The 20,995-nt window shown below is 32.5% G+C and overlaps 1 protein-coding gene and 2 long non-coding RNA genes across 3 annotated transcripts in view; 2 read left to right on the forward strand and 1 right to left on the reverse strand.

Moving 5' to 3' along the window:
* LOC105342112 (dynein regulatory complex protein 11) overlaps positions 1-20,995 on the forward strand; it is a 274,235-nt gene that overhangs the window by 210,028 nt on the left and 43,212 nt on the right. The gene's annotated exons all lie outside the window — the stretch shown is intronic.
* LOC136274287 (uncharacterized) lies at positions 1,092-2,198 on the forward strand. The gene is made up of 3 exons (XR_010712565.1): positions 1,092-1,187; positions 1,874-1,943; positions 2,097-2,198. It is a non-coding gene; the product is annotated as an uncharacterized lncRNA (long non-coding RNA).
* On the reverse strand, positions 15,377-18,524 carry LOC136274451 (uncharacterized). The gene is made up of 3 exons (XR_010712786.1): positions 18,397-18,524; positions 15,847-15,916; positions 15,377-15,693 (listed from the first exon to the last, which is right to left on the reverse strand). It is a non-coding gene; the product is annotated as an uncharacterized lncRNA (long non-coding RNA).

Raw genomic sequence — 20,995 nt, forward strand, 5'->3', positions numbered from 1 at the left:
GTCATTTTTTCATGTCATAGACATGCCACTTCAGACATATTTGTTACATACCTTATTCATTATTTGAGGATCCTGTATTCAACATTTCTTTTTATATACCGTATAACGGGTAATTTTTACTGCTGTGATTTTTTACGAATTTGTCATAAAATAGGGTGATTTGAATTTTTACGCGTAATTTTTTTTACGAATTGGACATGTCCGTAAAAATAAAAATCATTGGGTAAAAGGGGGAAATCTTCACCGTGACTTTGTTACAGTTAACACGTATACAAATCAGAAAATCGTTTTTCTGTTAACGATTCCTTATATTTATGATTGTGTTTATACATTTACCTTTATTTCATATGTGATATACACTTTACTTATTCCTATTTATCTGGGTATTATCATTGATATACACCATGTGCTTGTCTCAGTTCGATTTACCGGGAAAGAAGAAAGACTACTCCATTTCAATTTTTTTCTCTTTCTCTTTTCCTTTCTCTCCCAACCAAAAAAAGACATCTAGCAACTAACGTGGCATTATATGTAGTTTTACAAAATAGAAAGATCTGAACTGTTATCACCACGTGACCAAAAACGCTCAAATATACCTATGTGTACAGCCGAGCTGAAGGTCATAAACATTGCTCTCATACGTACGATGTAGAAAATTTACGTGCGGTGTTTTTTTACTTCTGTCAAAATTAACGCGTTTAATTTTTACGGATTTATAAAACTCGTAAAAATTAGTAAAAATTAGCAGCACGTAAAAAATACCCGTTATACGGTATTTATACAAAAAAACAGGAACTTTAAAACTATAGTAAACATCAAACTATCATGCATTGAATACACTATTTTTGTGTTAATTTTAAAACATTTAAAGTTTGTCGGAGATCAAGGCTCTCTTGTAATACCATCTATCAGTTATATAACATTTGCTTTTTGAAGAGATTATTTTTACAAAATGATTTGAGATCGTGATCCTAAAATCATTAAAGTTACGATCGGCGATGTATCGAAATTCTATATACACAGAAAAGTATTACGTAATACACGAGTTAACTGAAAAGAGAAGAAAAAAAACAACTGTAGGATTGATATAATTACAAGATGCCTATTATATTGTGCTATAGAACCTGCTTTTCCGGACAAGAATTCATCAATCACCAACGATGGGGATCAACGATCATAAAATCCTGGTATGTAAACCTGTAATAAAGCCATAACTAGTTTATAACTTTATGACATGACTACTATGATATTTAACATTTGATATTGAAATGTAACGATTTATACATTTTCTACTAGAATACTTAATGTTTTTAAGAATTTAACAGCATTACATTTCAATTAAGTTTTGTACATGTACTTGAATTCTAAGGTTTTAGATATATCCGCTCAAAAAGAAATCATGTGCATACATTCCGTTTGACAGGTTGCGATTTCTTTTTTAATAAAAACACTTTAATTTGCTCCTTGCTAATATACGTAATATACGTAATTATAATGTTAAAACATATCTTATTTGTATAACACTGTTATCTACTTTCGGTAACTGAGTGCAGATTTTACATTTATCTCTTTAAAAACATTGAAAAAATTGATTTTTCTTTACTCTGCTTCATCGATACTTCATCTTGTGACTTTCTTACATTAATGTACAACCAAAGCCAGTAATAAGTTTTAAGGGCCAATCAAGCAGATCATGTAGGGTTCCATAATTAAAATTTCTTACCATTTTATGTGCAATTCAAAATTGATAAGACATTTTTTTCATAAAGATTTTGCTTCGCCAATTTCTACTCTGTTGATGACTGCAAAAATATTTCGTATACAAGTGTAGTTAAACATTTTGCTTTATCTGTATCTCTGAGTTTATGATTAGATTGCTCTCTTTGTGTTGTTTGGACTGATTGCTTATGGGATAGCGGGTGACATCGATACTTACCAAAAAGGTTTGATTTTTTTTTTATCAACTGAAGTCAGATCTTTGTAAAAGACAGAACGTGATTCAGAAAAAATACCATGAGACTTGTGTTAATGAAACATTAACTCAAATTATTTATACTCGTCTATCAAACTATAATTTAAATTTTCTTTTTGTGTAGATGATGACAAAGGCAGGCCGTATGAGTTTTTATCTCGATCTAAGCAGTCAACAAAACGATCTTCCAATTGTTGGTGGTATTCTTCACATGGTTAAAGAGGAGTTTGATAAAAATTAAAGTGAAAATAAAATCTTTGGAATATTATTTTTTGTATATCCTTTTTAGAACCTTTTGGAATTAAGCAGAGTGCTAGTATATTATCTATTACAAGTAAATGCATCGAATGAAGCATTAAGGGAATACAAGTATGATTAGCGTATAGTAACATTATTATAATGCTTTCCTTGCTGTTTTTTCGCAAGCATTCCATGAAAGTAAATACATTAAAACTTGTTTATAACGAAGTCCTATGAACCAATGATTTTTCCTCGTTATATCCGTAATTCGTTATATCCGTATAACGAATTCGTCATAATAACTATAGCGAATTCACTATATTCTTGTTTCTTTCACAAGACTATAATTTTTGCTAATGATTTGATCTTCTAAACAAAACCGAATTTGAGAAACACAATTATGTCATATTTAAAGAATAAGATTCTAGTCTACAGGTAGAAGCAGAGTGATTAAATGTTGACCCTTGACACTCAAAAAAGTACATTTGAAAAGTGTATTCATTTGACGTTTCATTATATTCTTTTTACCAATGACTTGACCATGTTTTACAGGAAGCTCAAATCATGAAATATATACAATCTTAATTAGTTTTGAATACGAATCATAGTATGTATATTGAAATCTCAACGAGAATCGAACTGCTTAAATTAATTAACTTTGAAATGCCAAATATTACGGTAATATGTATGCACGCCGACATCATATTTTGACTGACCCTTTTATTGTGCATGTCTAATGATTATGAAATAACATGCATCGTTTTGTAAGACATTACACGGATTTAAGCAAGCGTGACATTTTTAAAGCATGTGATCTACTTAAAGAGGAACCGTAACGATGATGTTTCATATTTAGGTTCAATTATCAAGGCTACAACTTGTCATGATTTTATTTCGCTTTCTGTATATTTCTTTAAAACTCTCCGTGTAATACAATACTGTTGATAATAAATCAGAGTGCTAGTTTATGTATATTAGTACAGTCATGCATCGTATGGCCATTAATTGAGATACAAGGACAATTAATGTTTGATAAAAGTTATTAAAACAATAGATGGTTTCTCGTATTTGTTAGCAAATATTCGATTAGAGTATTCAACCTGCGTTCAGATACTTTTTTCTTCTTCTCTGAACCAATCTGCATTTTTTTGTAACAGAAAAAAAGGATGAAAAATAGAGTCACAAAAATTGAAAAAATTGATTTTATTGCATACAGATATATGTGGTGTAAAAGTTACACGTCCTGTCTTTCAATATAAAAAAAAGTGATACTAATTTACAAGACAAAAACTACTTTAATTCTTCAGAATAACCATGATGATATCAATATTGATGAATTAATAAATACATAGAAACATCACAAAAACATCACAAAATCAATGGCGGATGAAACATTGTTTCAGAAAATATGATGCTCAAGTTTCCTTATGTTCTAATTCGCATTGTTCGCTTCATGTATTAGGGAAACTTTGTCTTTACACGACACTTCTGCCTTAAACTTTTTGCAAAATCCAACTTTCACTAGAAGTATGAATAGTGTGTATACTTCTTGCTCCTCATATTGATGGCGTATGAAACATTATTCCAGAAAATTGGATCATCAAATCACCAATTGCAATGTCCTAATTCTCCTTATTATCGAGGACACGTTGTCTTTACACGACATTTTTTTTAAACGTTTTACAAAATGTAACTTTAACTGGCAAGTTTTTAAGTGTTTTGTTTCCAGAGTTTATCCGCATTAGGTTTTATTGGAAATCGATGTTTAAGACCATGGTTCATATCATTTTAAGGAGGTATGCACAAGTATCTACACGGGATACAATGTTATGTGTTCTAACACTTCTGCTTATTTTTTCACCAAATGCATTAGACCTTATTGCTGAATTGGTGAAAGTTTCACAACATTTTTACTTGCAACCATTGCTAAGGACAGCAGTCTACGATCGGCTTCAAACCAAATGCGTCCAACGGACCTTAAAGTGTCTTTAGACCTAATAAGTATAAACAATCAATACGAACTGGAGAAAATTCGTTACCACTGCGTACATGACGCTGAAATGGCGGGACGAGTTTCTACCGTGGATCGATACCTTTCCTGATAACGAGTGTGGAAACCGAACTCTGTGTTAAAGAATGGTTTAAATTTACGAGTTTAAAAAGCCAGGCGTCTCTTTTTATAACGTTGTATTGGCGATTGATGGAACTGTTACTTGAAAACCTCATCAATAGTTTCAGTCACATTGTTCTATCGACCTCATTATTTCCGTTTAAAACAGACGTGAAATGTTTAGTTCACTCTGTGGTCACACTATATACACTGAATTAAAGACTTTGGGTTCATCAAGCGATTGTGTTGAAATGTGAAATGACAAAGTAATGAAGTGAAAAATCACTTCAACGTCACAAAACATCGACAATTCTGGAACAAACAGTATCGTAGCGTATACCCTCATTTTTTTTTTACGAAAACCTGACTTTCACTTTGAAAATCTCGTCAATCTTGATTCTTTTGTGTTTTTTTGTTTTGTTTTTTTGTTTGGTGTTCAAATCATCAGATGCCGTTCCCGCTTTTATCAGAGAAGAGATGTCATTTTGTTTCAATGTGGCTCTAGGTTTCATTATCTTCTTGACAATCATTAGTTCTGAAATACCTGCCAACTCGGACAGTTAACATGTCTACATGTACATAGACACAGAAGTTTTAAGTAAAGACTGGATTTTTCTTGTTTTAAAAATAGATGCCATGTCGATGAAATAAAGATAGGGTACCATATTTTGAGACACAGTTACAACACTAATGTGCAAGATTCAAACTTTTGCTCAAGAAATGGTTGTAGAGAGGACACCAATCAACCCCATCATTTTTTCAGATATCTAAATTTTCAAAATAAGTCAGTAGCTGCACAGTTTGACAGCATTTTAATGATTTAAAAGGCAGTGTCCTGTTCTTGTTTGCATAATTTGCATATAAAACCACATGTGGAATGCCGTACTTATTGCTTTTGTATCTGTTGGCAACAGTTTTTGTCAGTTTTGGGCAGAAACAGCCGATTCAAAACATATTTACATTCTTATCCTTTAATGTACAAGATGGCCGCACACCCCCCTTAAGTTTAAGGATTATTGCACACTGTCTAAGCATGGGCTATTTCCTTTTATGGAAGGCTTGCATAAACAATAAGGAAAACATTATCTAACACATGTCAATCATACTTGTATCCCCCCCCATCCTTAATTGGATGCATTTACGTGCAGCATTTACATGTAGCTCCCAGTCTGAAAACATTCGGGTAGACAAATTGGGAGCTACAGTTCCGCACGTGTTAAAAAGTTGCAATTTACAATGCACAAAAATGTACTAGTTTTCCACCACATTGCCAAATGTTAATCCCACCAGTCAGACATAGCAATATATCTGGCACTCATATGTCATGTTTCAACCAATGAAAATGTATCATTTCAGACAAAGGGAAACGAAAGATATAATTATATAAGTCCTATATGAAAATACTTGTCTGAGAACAGTTTAAAAAAATGGAAAGAGTAGCAGAGAGAGAAGCTAAAAAGTTTGAAAGTGAAATTGAGTTAGAAATATCAAAAGAGAAACTGAATTGCATAGAGATAAATCGTATGAGAACACTGAAGACTTATTTTTGAAAGAACAATTTCGTCTAAACAGCAGTAGTAATCAATTCGGAATGTATCTTAAGGAGTATCATCCAAAAACTGTAGAGGAAATGCCGAATCTAGCAGACCAGTTCATTGAAGCTCATAGTTATTCATCATTCGTTAAAGACTTTCTAGTTTTTCAGAATCAAAATCCTAGACACAGTGGTTTCAGAAGCGCTGGCAGTAGAACTGGCTCGAAGCAGCAACCATCTTCAACTTCATCACAGCAGAACTACGACAGAAGGTGTTACATTTGTTATAGAAATGGACATTTGGCAAACGACTGTAATAATAAACAGACACATTTACTCCTTCGCGCAGCAGCCAGAAAGCAGTAGCTTTACAGAATCTTCATGAATGTGAGTTAAACTGTGATGAATCTAATGACAGTTTTAGTTTCAGTTTATCAAACTCCACAGAAGACTCAACCAACGAGGTCATACCATGTCCAAATCAGCCGCATATTGGATCAGCATGTATCCTAACAAATGAATTGTTGGAGTGTTGTATCACAGACGGACGTGTAAAACTTGTTTGGTTAGTTTGATTGCTTTTTATACTGAGTGTTGGCTGATTTTTGGGAGATGAGGTCTGGACGCCGAGCTGTTTATTCGTGTATGTTAAGCCCTTCCTGTGTGAACTTGGGTGTGTTTCTTGTGTCTCCCCTGCTTTGTGATCTCGGGAACACGCAGCCTGTGTAGATGTCATTGGCGCTGGCGTTGCGACACCTGGTTGCCTATAATTTCTGTATTTTTATTGTGATTAAGATTACATGTTGATATTCAGAACAGAGTTATCGTTCGTGTTCAACTACTCTACACGTGGTTGAAGATATAAACATTAGGTTGCCTAATAAGATCATAGCCATGTTTAATGGTTGTGGTCGGCAATACCATGCTTTTGAAAAAAAATATCGGGTGTCTGTTATGTATAAAAACTTAGTATATCAAACCATTTTCAAGGAACATTCTGCATAAAATATGTCAGGTGCGGGTCAAAAATTAATCTGTAGGGGGATCGCTACTAAAAATGTTCATATTGTTGCAACATCAGAAAAAATAACTATTTTTTTCTGTTGTCATATTTATATCTTGACCTCATTTTTCCACCAGGTGATGAAGATAAAGTTTTAATTCTATAAATGTCTAGATTACATATTAGATTACAAGTACCTAGATTCTATGGACTATAAACACAAGACACGATTTTTACTGCGAAACGTAGAGCGTCAAATAAAACCACTTGGTCCAAATTTGAATGACAATAAAATTTGCAGAGGTGTGATCGGACGGGGTGTTAGATATTGAGGCGTGGTGGATCTTGGTGGATTGTGGTGGAACGTGGAGGAACATGGTGAAGTGTGGTGGAACGTGGTGGAGCGTGTTGGACAGATGTGGACAATGCATGAAATTATGGAGGCCCTTGGAGAGCAAATATTCCCTTTGTACATTTGTAGATAAATTTATTGTTTATTTTTTTCATATGGTTGTTGTTTATTGGAAAACGGGATTAATCCAAGTGAATCAATTAGGGGTAAAACGTTTAACGAACCCATCACAACAGTTCAGTTGTGACAGTATACAAACTTGGAAGATCGCTATTATTGTTTAATAAGGTATTTTATCGACAGCTACGGTATTTTTATTGAAAAGTCACACCTACAATGGGTCGCGGGTTAGGACCTCACGCGTTTGGCTGGTGCTTATTTTTAACAGATTATGCACATTGGTTTTTCCTTGATGTATTACTGAAGCCATCGCCGACAACCATGGCACGTCTCATCGATCTGTCCTCAACCAGTTTGCGCTAAAAATAATATAATTTGAATAAAAGTATTGATAGCTTAATGAGAGATTCAAACTTATATAACCATTTTGATATGTACTTATAAAAAATGTAAATAATATCTATTCGTATAAATAAAGAATGTCTTTAAAAAGTTTCTTGCACAATATTTTTTAGACGTGGAAACGAATGAAATAACCTGTGAAAATGATTGTCCCATGTATGTTTCATATCATTGACTAAGAGCGTATGTAATAGCTGTAAAAAAAAAAAGATTCGGAAGGTTAATCTGCACAATGGGAAATTTACTGTATCCAACGTGAGGAACTCTTCCTTCCATTTAAGTGTCAGGTACGTTGTGGTGACGCGTTTTCCTCCAATTCGTCTAGCTTGTTTATTCGAAGGATACTAGTACATGTAGGTCTGTCTGACGCATTTCATTTGAAGCTGGTCTCAGGCTGCAGTCGTAAGCAGTGGTCTTAAACAAATATTTTGTTAAGTGTTTTACAAATTCAGTGATAACGCCTAAAGCATTTAGTGAACACATTAGCAGAATTTAAGAGTAACATCACAGAACAATGTTCTCCGTGTAGGTACCTGTATAAACATCTTAAATAATTGTATTAACCATGGGCTTAATCATCAATTTCCAATACATGTATACAGTACCTAATATTTTAAAACTAACTCTAAAAACAATAAAAAAACAAACAAAAACAAAAACGTTTTAATTGAGAGGACTAATGGTTCATAATCATACCAATTAGTGAAATAAACGCCAAAGCATCTCTATGTACAGACATCAATAACTTTAAGCAAACAACAAATGGTAGGATAACTACATGTATTAATGTGAAATTTTTAAACAATTTCAGGTTAATGTTTGAAATTCCTTCAGTTGGACTATTGAAAATTAGAAATGTAAATAAAAAGGTTTTGATGAGAACTACTAAATATAAATCAGAGTTTACTTTTAAGTTTCTGCATCACTAATGTTTGTCAATGATTGACAACAAAAAAGTCTTATCATTTGAGGTGAATATTGCAGTAATTCAGATGCTAGATATACATGTATCATATCGATCAGAAAGGCAAAATCAAAATGAGACGAAACAAAGCAAAATATTCTTCCAAATATTCCGCTTATAAAAACAATTATTTGATACTTTGAGTAAATTTGTTACAAAAACGAGAGAGAGAGAGAGAGAGAGAGAGAGAGAGAGAGAGAGAGAGAGAGAGAGAGAGAGAGAGAGAGAGAGAGAGAGAACTGTTTTGCAAAATTCTAAATTATCCTAATACAAATGCTTGGTGAAACCATTCCAAGGCTTAAGATTTTTCAGATTGGACGAAGACAACAAATTCCTATCCGCAAGATTGAACTTTTTTAAATTTGTTCATTTTTAAAACTCATTTTGATGTTTTTTTTATTAAATCACTTAGTTCTTTTTTTTTTTTTTTTTTTTTTTTTTATTGGTTTTTCATTTCACAACATATGTACATATGTATCATAATAATGATTGTAACATTTTTATAAACATATTACATAGTCTTTATACTATTTCTACTTAATAGTACAGTTTTGTATATTTCATATGAAGTGAAGCTGATTTTGAGAGAGAGAGAGAGAGAGAGAGAGAGAGAGAGAGAGAGAGAGAGAGAGAGAGAGAGAGAGAGAGATTATGCAGGTGGATTACAATACAAGTATAGACTATGCTATACTGAAAACAAATGAAATGGTATGAGGGTTCACATCGATCAAAAAAACAAAAAACAGAAAAATTAAACTTATCTCTATAACTACAATTTTTCACAGATATTCTGCCAGTGGCTTTCGTATTCCTTATAATTACATCTTTTCAGCAGCAAATATTTTTCAGTTAAGATTCTTTCTGTTATGACCTTTTTCAAGGCATGTATATTTGGTATCGGATTACTTTTATATTTACATGAAAAAATATATTGCTTCACAATAAGAGCTATCAGGTTAAAAAATTTATAACTTTCTTTATTTTTGTATTTTCCAAAAAGAACTGATTGAATATCAGATGTAATCGAGATTTCAAACTGTGTAAAAATCGATTGACAACAAAAAAGTCTTATCATTTGAGGTGAATATTGCAGTAATTCAGATGCTAGATATACATGTATCATATCGATCAGAAAGGCAAAATCAAAATGAGACGAAACAAAGCAAAATATTCTTCCAAATATTCCGCTTATAAAAACAATTATTTGATACTTTGAGTAAATTTGTTACAAAAACGAGAGAGAGAGAGAGAGAGAGAGAGAGAGAGAGAGAGAGAGAGAGAGAGAGAGAGAGAGAGAGAGAGAGAGAGAGAGAGAGAGAACTGTTTTGCAAAATTCTAAATTATCCTAATACAAATGCTTGGTGATACCATTCCAAGGCTAAAGATTTCTCAGATTGGACGAAGACAACAAATTCCTATCCGCAAGATTGAACTTTTTTAAATTTGTTCTTTTTTAAAACTCATTTTGATGTTTTTTTTTATTAAATCACTTAGTTCTTGTCATTTAATTCAAGAACTATGGACACCTTTCTAGATCCGCATTGCGTCATAAAAATATAGTTCGAAATTCCCTCACATTGGTCTTTTATCTACTAACAAAGATGCATGATGTGATATTTAGGATCAATATGTTAATAAATAGATTAATGAGGCCAAGCTATTTTTTTTTTAGGAAAAGCGAATGTCTGGAGCAAAGCCAATTTTAAGTGCAAAAGTGAAGCCATCCCCACTTTGAGACCAGGCCAGGCTAACTGGGCCATGCCAGGATTGAGAGCATGCCTTATAGTTGACCAGTTATATTTGATTTTAAATAATTTGCTTAAATAAATTTTAAAATATATTGATTAAAAGATGAACAACAAACAGAATTATAATGAAAAAATGACAATAACAAACCGTCAACCATCTCAAAAATTCACGAAACGAAATACAAATTCAAAGCAGAGCAACACGGACCTCCAAATAGATAGAGGTAAAATCAGGAGGGGTGAGCATCCTCTGCTGACCGTTCACACCCGCCGTGTTCTCTTTTTCGTGATCGGGGGAAAAAACTCCGGAAAAGTCCGTAGACAATTGGGTGATTAATTATGGTCAAACAATTACTTTGAAAACGTCAGTCAATTGCAATACTAAAATGAATAGTGCAAGTATACGGTAAATATATTTACAAGTACATGTATATGTAAGTCAGAGTGACATTGGTGACAAACAATCCATATAACTATGCAAGAAATAGTTTAAATATGAGGGGTGAAAAACATATAAGTTTTGTGAAACATACATTTCTTTACATCCGTATTTACGAGCATATGGATTTTGATTTGTAACAGGTGTGCCATTTGATTGCTGAGACACTTGACGACTCTAAACATAAATTCCAAGATGAGTATATCAATATAGTATACTTTCATGTTAAAAACTGAAATCTGATTGGTTTAGCAGCAGTTGATAATCCGTTTTATTATACTCAGCGTTAGCAACACACTAAGCAACGGGTAACACAATTGTCACATGCGCGTAAATTATGCGCGTAGGTTTGCGGTAAAATTCACGTCATTTCTATATAAAAGCAGTAAAACATTCCCTAAAAATTAAGACATTTAGCATGATGAAATTGACACCCTTGAAAACTATTGTCAGCCTCCGCTTCGCGTCGGTTGACAATGGTTTCCTCGGGGTGTCAATTTAAACTGTTACCCTCCCAAACAGACACTATTTATGTAATTTTGTATATTGTATTCAAACCAGAACTGTCACAGGGCGAAAAACCATCTTTAAGCAAGTCCTTAAAGGTGGCTTAAAGGTGACTTAAAGGAGCTTAAAGGCTATACAACCTTTAAGCCGCCTTTAAGTCACCTTTAAGCAAGTGCTTATAGGTCCTTAATGTCCAAACTTCTTTAAGCTACCTTTAAGCCACCTTTAAGCATCTTTAAGTGGCATTTACGCTCTCTTTTCACTGCCTTTACACTGTCTTTAAGTGGCCTTTAAGTCGATATTGATCAAGCTGAACAATAAAAACATATATTAAATGCAAAGGCTCTTTTATAGAGATGGGAGGGGGTCATCCGAGTGATAATATAATTTCCAAGGAAGGGGGGGGGGGGTGTTCCAGGCGGTTTTAATCGTCGCTCCATTAAACACAGATCGCTATCATCAGCACCGCTCTGATGGACACAGATTGCCGTTATAAAATTCTTTATAATTTTTTTTGGGGGGGGGGGTTCAAAATTATTGTAGGTATGAGCGCAGTCTCTGTATCTTAATATGTGCATAAAACTAATTAAAGAATGTTTGTTTCCTATTATAAATTAATCGGTGAAAAATCTCTCTCTCTCTCTCTCTCTCTCTCTCTCTCTCTCTCTCTCTCTCTCTCTCTCTCTCTCTCTCTCTCTCTCAGTTCATCCGGTTATTAAACAAAATAAAGATAATGAACCAAAAATGCATGATTTAATTTGTTTATCGGTTTAAGGTTTGTATTTTTTTTTCAATTTTCATTATTTCTAACTCTAGATCTGCTAGATACATGTTAAAGATGAAAAGACTCTCAACTGCCTTTGTTATATCGGGCAGGATATTACTGCTTTGTTTGTCAAGACATAGTTTTGTTCGTTTGTGTATATCTAATTAGAGTCTATTGTTTGTCCAACTTAAGAAAACCCCTGGAACTAACACAGAATATACAAGATATACACAGCAGTTGTGTCGTGTGCCCAGGTGCATGTTTGTGTATATCTAATTAAAGTCTATTGTTTTTCCAACTTAAGAAAACCCCTGGAACTAACACAGAATATACAAGATATACACAACATGTGTGTCGTGTGCCCAGGTGCACGTCAGGGTTTCTAAAGGCGTTGAATCTTAGTATGTACGAGTATACGATAAGTCTAGTGAATTACAGTTAATTTACATTTGTAATTCATTTTCAAAGTATTATTTTCTAGCTCTGGGTTTCAAAGATGTTACGTCTACAAATTAACGATACATGTATGTAAGAGTAAAATCTTGAGGCTAATTAATTAATGTACCGGTGATCATAAAGAGGGGTTGATTATTCAAATATATGTATAAGGGTAAATATGTCAAATATACCCGGCCTGGCACATCATACAATTGTATGTACAAGTCATTTGCAATTGCCACATGCAGTAAATACGTAACCGGTAATTGGTAATTTTGTTTGTTATAGAATTGATAGTTTAAAAATCATGTACATGTACATACAATTACATGTAAATATTTAAACATATTGGAACGGCGCCGCGATCATGAAAACCGGGAAATTGAACAAATACCCTAATAGTATCAATGCATTTAATAAAAGAAATGATTTCATTTTCTTTCTCACATTTTTATAGCTATAAATTAGATGAACTTATATCTACTCGGTTTAAATTTATTAACTAAGAAAGCCTACTATAGTGAACCTAACGGTTTCCATTTAGGTATAATATATTTTTGTTCACTGAAGACCAAGTTCCGTATTTCATTCTAAATACATGCATGCATGTAATTTATAAATTAGATATAATTGATTGTTACAAACTGAATGGTTTGTCAAAATCTTTTCAAGTAAACACATTCAATACAGTAATTCAATATCCACTGATATATAGGATATAAAAACGCTCATTAATATGTAAGTTGCCGTGGCGCAGAGGATGTGTGGTGATGCTAGTAAACTAAAGGTTCCGGGTTCAATTCTCGCCGTGGCCGTCTTTTTGTGTTTTTTTTTTTCATTTTTCTTTCTAGAACAAAAACCGTTTTAATACCTTTTCTTTCATAAAGTTTATACATTTTGTTGGAAATCAAGCACAATATTGAATGATTTTTTTTTAATGGCTTAAAGGTGGCTTAAAGGTAGCTTAAAGGTGGCTTAAAGGTGGCTTAAAGAAGTTTGGACATTAAGGACCTATAAGTTGTCCTTAAAAGTGGCTTAAAGGTGGCTTAAAGATAGTCTTTAAGCTGCCTTTAAGCCATCTTTACGCTTTCTTTAAGCCACCTTTAAGCAATACTTATAGCTTAAAGGTAGCTTAAAGGTGGCTTAAAGATCGTCTTTAAGCTACCTTTAAACACCTTTAAGCTATCTTTAAGGAGGACTTAAAGATGGTCATTCATCCTGTGTGTTAACATGAATGACTGTGCCTTTCTCACAAAAAGAGCGAAAATATCATCTTCCGATTTTTGCGAGTGAAAAAACTTTTATAACCAGATTTGTTTATATGATTTCAATTTTAATTTGATATTTAAATAGAATAATAGGTTAGTAATATCATTTTATTCATATCATGCACATCGATCATTTAACAATTTCAATAGAGGTTACTCTGATAATCAAAATTAATATAGAGTACAGGTACCGTCCTTTCCTTTTATAATCTTAACAATAAATACAGGTTTAGATTTTTTAAAACACATCATTTATCAAATCTTATGGCTCACTATTATACAAGATCAAGCTCTATTTTTTTTTTGCTCTGAACATGAAGCGTATGACTGTTTATTTTCATTTTCTAATGTGTATTATTACCCTCTCCGTTTTAAAACCATGCCACGATCATGAGATTTTCGTTTTTATTTTTATTTTTTTTTATTTTTTTATACCTATAATTACATGTAGCTCTTTAAAATAATTTTATTCTAGAAAGAAAGACACTTAATTATAATTAGATAGTCAACTTTATCAACAGAGTATGGTCAATTTTACACATAAAATCTATTCCTTTAATTACTGTCTGATGCAATTTTTCTTTTTAAAGGCATGTGCGCAAAACAGTCGATCGCGCGATGATGATACAAAAGAGAACTCATTTTTAATACAATTGTTTTTCCACATTTTAATGACTGCTACACTAAGCATGAAGAACAAAAATGGTCTTAATAAATTATGTTTACTTCAAACGCGAGCCGCTAGGGGGTGGTTTTAAACAAACATTTTCATTCATCTACGTCAGAAATGCTACAACTACTGAATTGGATGCCTCCTGCAATTTACTTTGTTTACAGAAGATTAAAAACAAGACCAACCTCATTAACGCGAAATAGTAATGCTTTATACATTCCAAGAGCAAAGACATAATATTTAAGAAGATCTTTTACAGTTCACGGCGCACTTTTCTGGAATGATCGATCTATCTCTATTTTTAACATGTTACCCAACTTTATAATCTTTTAAATATGCTCACCTCAGAAAATATTTTCATTAGGCGTTTCAGTGATAGCCTGTATTGTATTTACATTGAAGGTTTATATAATGCATTCACTATTTTAGGCAATTGCAAGTAGTTTAAATCACATATAATGTATATTATTTATCACTTAGAAATGCATTTTTTGTATGTTCTATCAGTTTCCGTATACAGTCGCTGTCTGTAGATAATTTTTCAGGACCACAATGTGGAATTGTTTTTTGGGTAGCTAATTGTGCCATCCTATATAAATAAAAGACATCATTTCTATTAATAACTGAGATGAACCGATATAGCATCAATCACATTATCGCATTGCACCATCGCGTCATCGCTATTGCACCATCGCTCTCATACCATCATCTTATTATCCTATCGTCATAGCATTGTCGCGCCATCACATCATGTTATTTTACCCCCCCCCCCCCCCAGCAACCCCCCCCCCCCAAATCAACTAACTATTCAAACAACCAACCAACCAGCCAACCAATGAATTAAAGAGGCCTATAATACTGAGTTCAATGATATTGATGAGCGAAGGTCATCTGATTCATTACTCCGTGTGAATTTTCCACATATTTTGTGAAACAATTTGCTGTCCATACTTCATAACATACCCATCGAAAATTCGACTATCTAATTTTATGAACAATTGCACATCAGTTTAGAGAAAGACATCATCATAATCATTTCCTCTGTCAACCTCTTGTGAGAGAACCATATTCATGACGCCACCAATCACCAATGAATGATCCTTCTCTTTTCTGTTTTGATCGATATAAACATTCACCCAGTCTGTCTTTGCCAGCATCTACACAAAAGAAAGTTAAATTCAAAGTTGAACAGTATGTATCAATTATTTGATTGAGCGGTTTATTAACAAAAGTCATTTGGTCTTTTTCTGACTCACAGTCTGCCTTTTACCAAGATCTAAGATAAATTAAGTTGATAAAAAAAATCAAACCTTTTTGGTCAGTATTGACGTCACCCAATATCCCATAAGCAATCAGTTCAAACATCACAAATAGAGCAATCTAATGATGAAATACAAAACTTCAGTTAAAACAAGATAAATACCTATATAAGAAAGATCAGCACAGTCATCAACATTGTAGAAATTGGCAAAAAGTTTAAATAAAAATAAATAAAAAGTTTTTATGCATAAGTCTCTTTTTAAATTTTAGGTTGTGCATAAGATGGTAGGAAATTTAAATTAGTAAACCCTACATGATCTGCTTTACTGTAAATGACTACATTTGGCTGTGTATTCTATTTATCGCTTTTGGTGGAATGCGGCTTCCGCGAAATCAAGTTCATCGCTAAATGCCATACATATATGTCTACAAATTCAGGAATACGCTAATTCAAATCAACGCCAACGTGTTCAAAAAACTTATTTCCGCAAAATATCGTACACGCCAAATATAATACGTTTACAGTATTTGACGTTAAACTCATAAATAAATTTGGTTGTAGAAGAATGTAAAAGTGGCAAGCGAATGTCGATGAAGCAGCGTTTGTTGCAACCACCATTGAAATAAAACCCCTATTGAAATAAATTATTTCAATAGTGGTTAGGAGTGTATTTCATTAGAAGAATCACTTTGCAACCACCATTGAAATACAACCACATTTGAAGTAATTATTTGAATAGTAGTTGTGGATTTATTTCATTATATTAAGAATCACATTACAGACACTAATGAAGTACAACTACTATTACAATTTTTTTTAACTTAGTTGGGAATTAATTTCTTTATGAATATTACTTTGTAATCACTATTCCAACACATTTGGAAAGAAAGAAATTGTATATCATTGTTGAAATACAAACACCATTAAAATATTTTATAATGTATTTCATTATAATTATCTGTATTGAAATATATTACTTAAATAGTGGTTATGGATGTATTTCATTATAAGAATACTAATAAAATTCAACGATAATTTTTTTTCAATAGTAGTTGGGAATAAATTTCATTATACATATCATATATATGATAAAATTTTTACATATAAGTCAAGGATGTATTTCATTAATAGTCTAAATTTGTAAATAATTGTTCAATATTTTTTTTTATAAATTGATGTTATTATAAATATCACTATTGAGATATATTATTTAAATTAAAATGTATGATGTATTTCATTATCAAAACCAATTTTCAAATACAACCACTATTGAAATAAATTATTTCAATAGTGGTCGGGTATGCAATCCATTATAAACACTATTGAAATGAACTATTTCAATAGTGGTTAGGAATGCATTTCATTGTAACCACTATTGAACTAAATTATATCAATAGTGGTTAGGGAGGCGTTTCATTACAACCACTGTTGAAATAAAATATTTCAATAGCAGTAGGGTTGCATGTCATTTTTATGCCTAATTTTCCGTCTGCGAATAACACTTTCGGTTCCAGATGACAAGTGTTATGGGAAACATGACCATAAAAAGGTAAATAAAAAAATATCATTATTAAAAAGGAATTCATCATCTCATCATACATACTTCTTCTATTTAGAAATTGCCCTACTGGAAAGGAAAATGTTACACACAGACATAATAAAAGACAAACTGAAATGCATCCAAACCACTATTGAAATAATTTATTTCAAAAGTGGTTGAATTGAAACGCATTCCAAATCATTATTGGAATAATTTATTTCAATCGTGGATGCAAAGTGATTCTAATAATGAAATACATTATCAACCACTATTGAAATAATTTATCTCAATAGTGATATTTTATAATATTTATCTATAAATAATATTAAGCTATAATTTGCCAGTGGAATACATCCGCGACCTACATATGGAAATAATTTATCATAATTGTGATATGTATAATAAAATTTTTACCCAACTATTTAAAAAAAAATTATTGTTTAATTTCAAAGGTAATTACCGTGATTGTTAGAATTAATTCTACCCATAACCACTATCATAATAATAGTAAAAATCCTAACAAAAGTATATTGATTTCATACTCTCGATTTTTATTATTGCAAAATATACAAGTTTATAATACCTTTTTTATTGTGTATTTGAAATTGTTCGTTAGATGAAAACAATTTTATATGCAGGTTTTTAATGCATTTCAATAATAGTTGTACTTCAATGGTGTCTGTAAAGTAAATCTTATAATAAAAAACATCCCGAACTACTACTGTAATAATTGCTTCGTGGTAGTTGTATTTCATAACAATGCCTCCTGTCAGTTTCTCGTTAAATACTCACCTATTTTCGCATAGTAAACAATTGGTGTATATAGCGTAAGCATACTGTGCCGAAGTAGAGCACGGCAGATGTTTTCAACGAAAATCTTACAAGTGCCAACAACTGGTTCTGAACTCTGGCCCATTAAAATCATTACGTTTTGAAGCCAAACCCGTTACCGTTACGCTACATTAGGTGATGATGTATGCGACGGTAATTATATATATTAAAAAACCCATAGATTCTTACGAATGACATCAAGCAATTAAAATTATAATCTTTACTTACAAAAAGTTTATGATTGTTGATACCCATCGTTGGTGATTGACCAATTGACCATATCTTGTCTCCCGAGAGCGGGTTCTGTAGCACAGGATGATATACATATCATATATAATTTATCCTGAAAGTGAATCCGTATACGGAAATATTAATAAATATTAATAAATACCAAACTGCGTAAATTGTCAATTTGCAATGCTAAATATTGAATTACAATTCGATATTACTTTCTGAAGGACCCTTTTATTAGGCATCTCGGATGATGATGTAACAGGTGTTGTTTATTTTGATACTTCACATGCATGTAAACAATAGCAAGGCATTTTTGAAAGCATGCGATTAATTTGAATAACAAGAACAATATTTCATATCTAGATTACCAAGGCTACAATCTGCCATCTGCCATTGTGAAGTTGGAAGTTATTTTTTCAATGAACAGATATAAATAATAATAAGCATCTGAAGCCTACCCCCACCCCCTCACGATTTTAGTATTGATTGAGACCATTGAAGGGTTTTTGAGCAGTAATATATAAGTTTGAGTTCATTAAACATTTTATTGCAAATTAATTTTTTTAATCATTATCTAAAACATTTTTCATCATGACCACGTTTTTTCGATGTTTCTCCCGAAAAATCGAAATCAATAATTTACATGTACAAATTTGATAAGTATTGTAAGGACTTGAATATCACAAGTTGAAAAAAAGTATTCATAGGTTGAATTTTGCGATAATTGGGGCGAACGCAGCAAGCATTTCACATACTACACATTGCACACGGAACAGATGATTGATTCACTTACACGTTTATTGTGGAGAAATCTAACGCAAATTCACTGTGATTTCACATGTAAACTTTATTTATTTCATATATTTCTTGACGTAATATGAAGAAATAGAAACATGAAATAGCTTTCACGGTTCTCATAGGTGACAGTACTTATAACAAGTCAACAAACCTCACAAAATTGTATTTTCCGAATGAAAAGTCGGCCATTTTCTGCAAAGCACTAAGGGGACTAGAGGGCATGCTGGACTGCTGCCAAAATACTTTTTATATGAATCTGTAAATTTGTGCCGTTTTAATTCCCGCGCTCTGGCGCTTCAAGCTCACTTTGCTTGCCTATCTACTCTCCGCTCGTTATATTTAAGGTCTTCCGTTTCCAACGGAAGACCTTATAGTTTTCGTACTGTTTCTTATTAAGGTCTTCCGTTTCCAACGGAAGACCTTATTGTTTTCGTACTGTTTCTTATTATTATTAAGGTCTTCCGTTTCCAACGGAAGACCTTATTGTTTTCGTACTGTTTCTTATTATTATTATTAAGGTCTTCCGTTTCCAACGGTAGACCTTATTGTTTTCGTACTGTTTCTTATTATTATTATTATTATTATTATTATTTTTTTCCACAAATTTTGTGCACGCGATATCTCAAAAACTATTCGGCCGATTTCCACCCTGTTTTCACAGATGATTGCCAGTGGTCATAATTCTAGAAGTTTTTTAAAATTTTGAAATCGTCACTTCCGGTTCCGATTTACGGCCGACTTTGTAAGTTTTTACGACCCATTTTGTGCAGACATAAACTCAGAGACTATCAGAGATATAATTATGAAATTTTCAGGATAGGTAGACCATAGATTGTAGTTGTGCACAAAGTAGTTTTTTGGCGCCGGTGGCGCCATTTCTTTGAGCTCGCCTAGGCTCGAAAATTAAGTACGAATTTTGCATCATTTTTTTTATACATTTTGATCTGTATCTTTTTATCAGTTAATATTTTGATAAAACATATATAACAAAAGTATAAGATAATCGAAAGTTCTTCCGAACGAAATCAAGAAAAAGGGGCTGGCCCCTTTATTTAGGGGCCAAGACACCTGTAAACTCTAATACAAATAACTTTAAAACAATTAAGATTTTGTAATGCTTTATAGAAGCAAAGTTGTTGACCGTAACAATATCTGTCAGGAAAAATTATTGCCACGCCCATTTGTTACGTATTTATGGATTTTTAGGGGCCAAAGTACTTAAACTTTGACGCAATATATCTAGAGAGGGAGACATATTTTGTTAAGCATTGTAGAAGAGAAAATGCTTGCATTGATAATTCTCATCGATTCCCTTTATCAAAACACTAATCTCTGTCCCCATTAGGGAACTAGAGGGCTGGCCCCTTAAATATTCAAACATTGGTATCTCAAAAATGATAAACAATTTTAAATAGATGTAAGAACAAAAAATGTTACAATTTGTAAGACCTTTCGATTAAATTCAAGAAAAAGGGGCTGGCCCCTTAAATTAGGGGCCAAGACACTCGTAAACTCTATTACAGATAACTTAAAAATGATAAAGATTCCGTAATGCATTATAGAAGCAAAGTTGTTGATCGTAACAATATCTATCAGGAAAAATCATTGCCACGCCCATTTGTTACGTAATTAGGGATTTTTAGGGGCCAAAGTACTAAAACTTTGACGCAATATATCTAGAGAAGGAGACATATTTTGTTAAGCATTGTAGAAGAGAAAATGCTTGCATTGATGATTCGAATCGATTCCATCAATCAAAACACCAATATCTGTCCCCATTTAGGATCTAGAGGGC

This window comes from Magallana gigas, chromosome 4 (genome assembly GCF_963853765.1).
Source record: "Magallana gigas chromosome 4, xbMagGiga1.1, whole genome shotgun sequence".
NCBI lineage: Eukaryota > Metazoa > Mollusca > Bivalvia > Ostreida > Ostreidae > Magallana > Magallana gigas.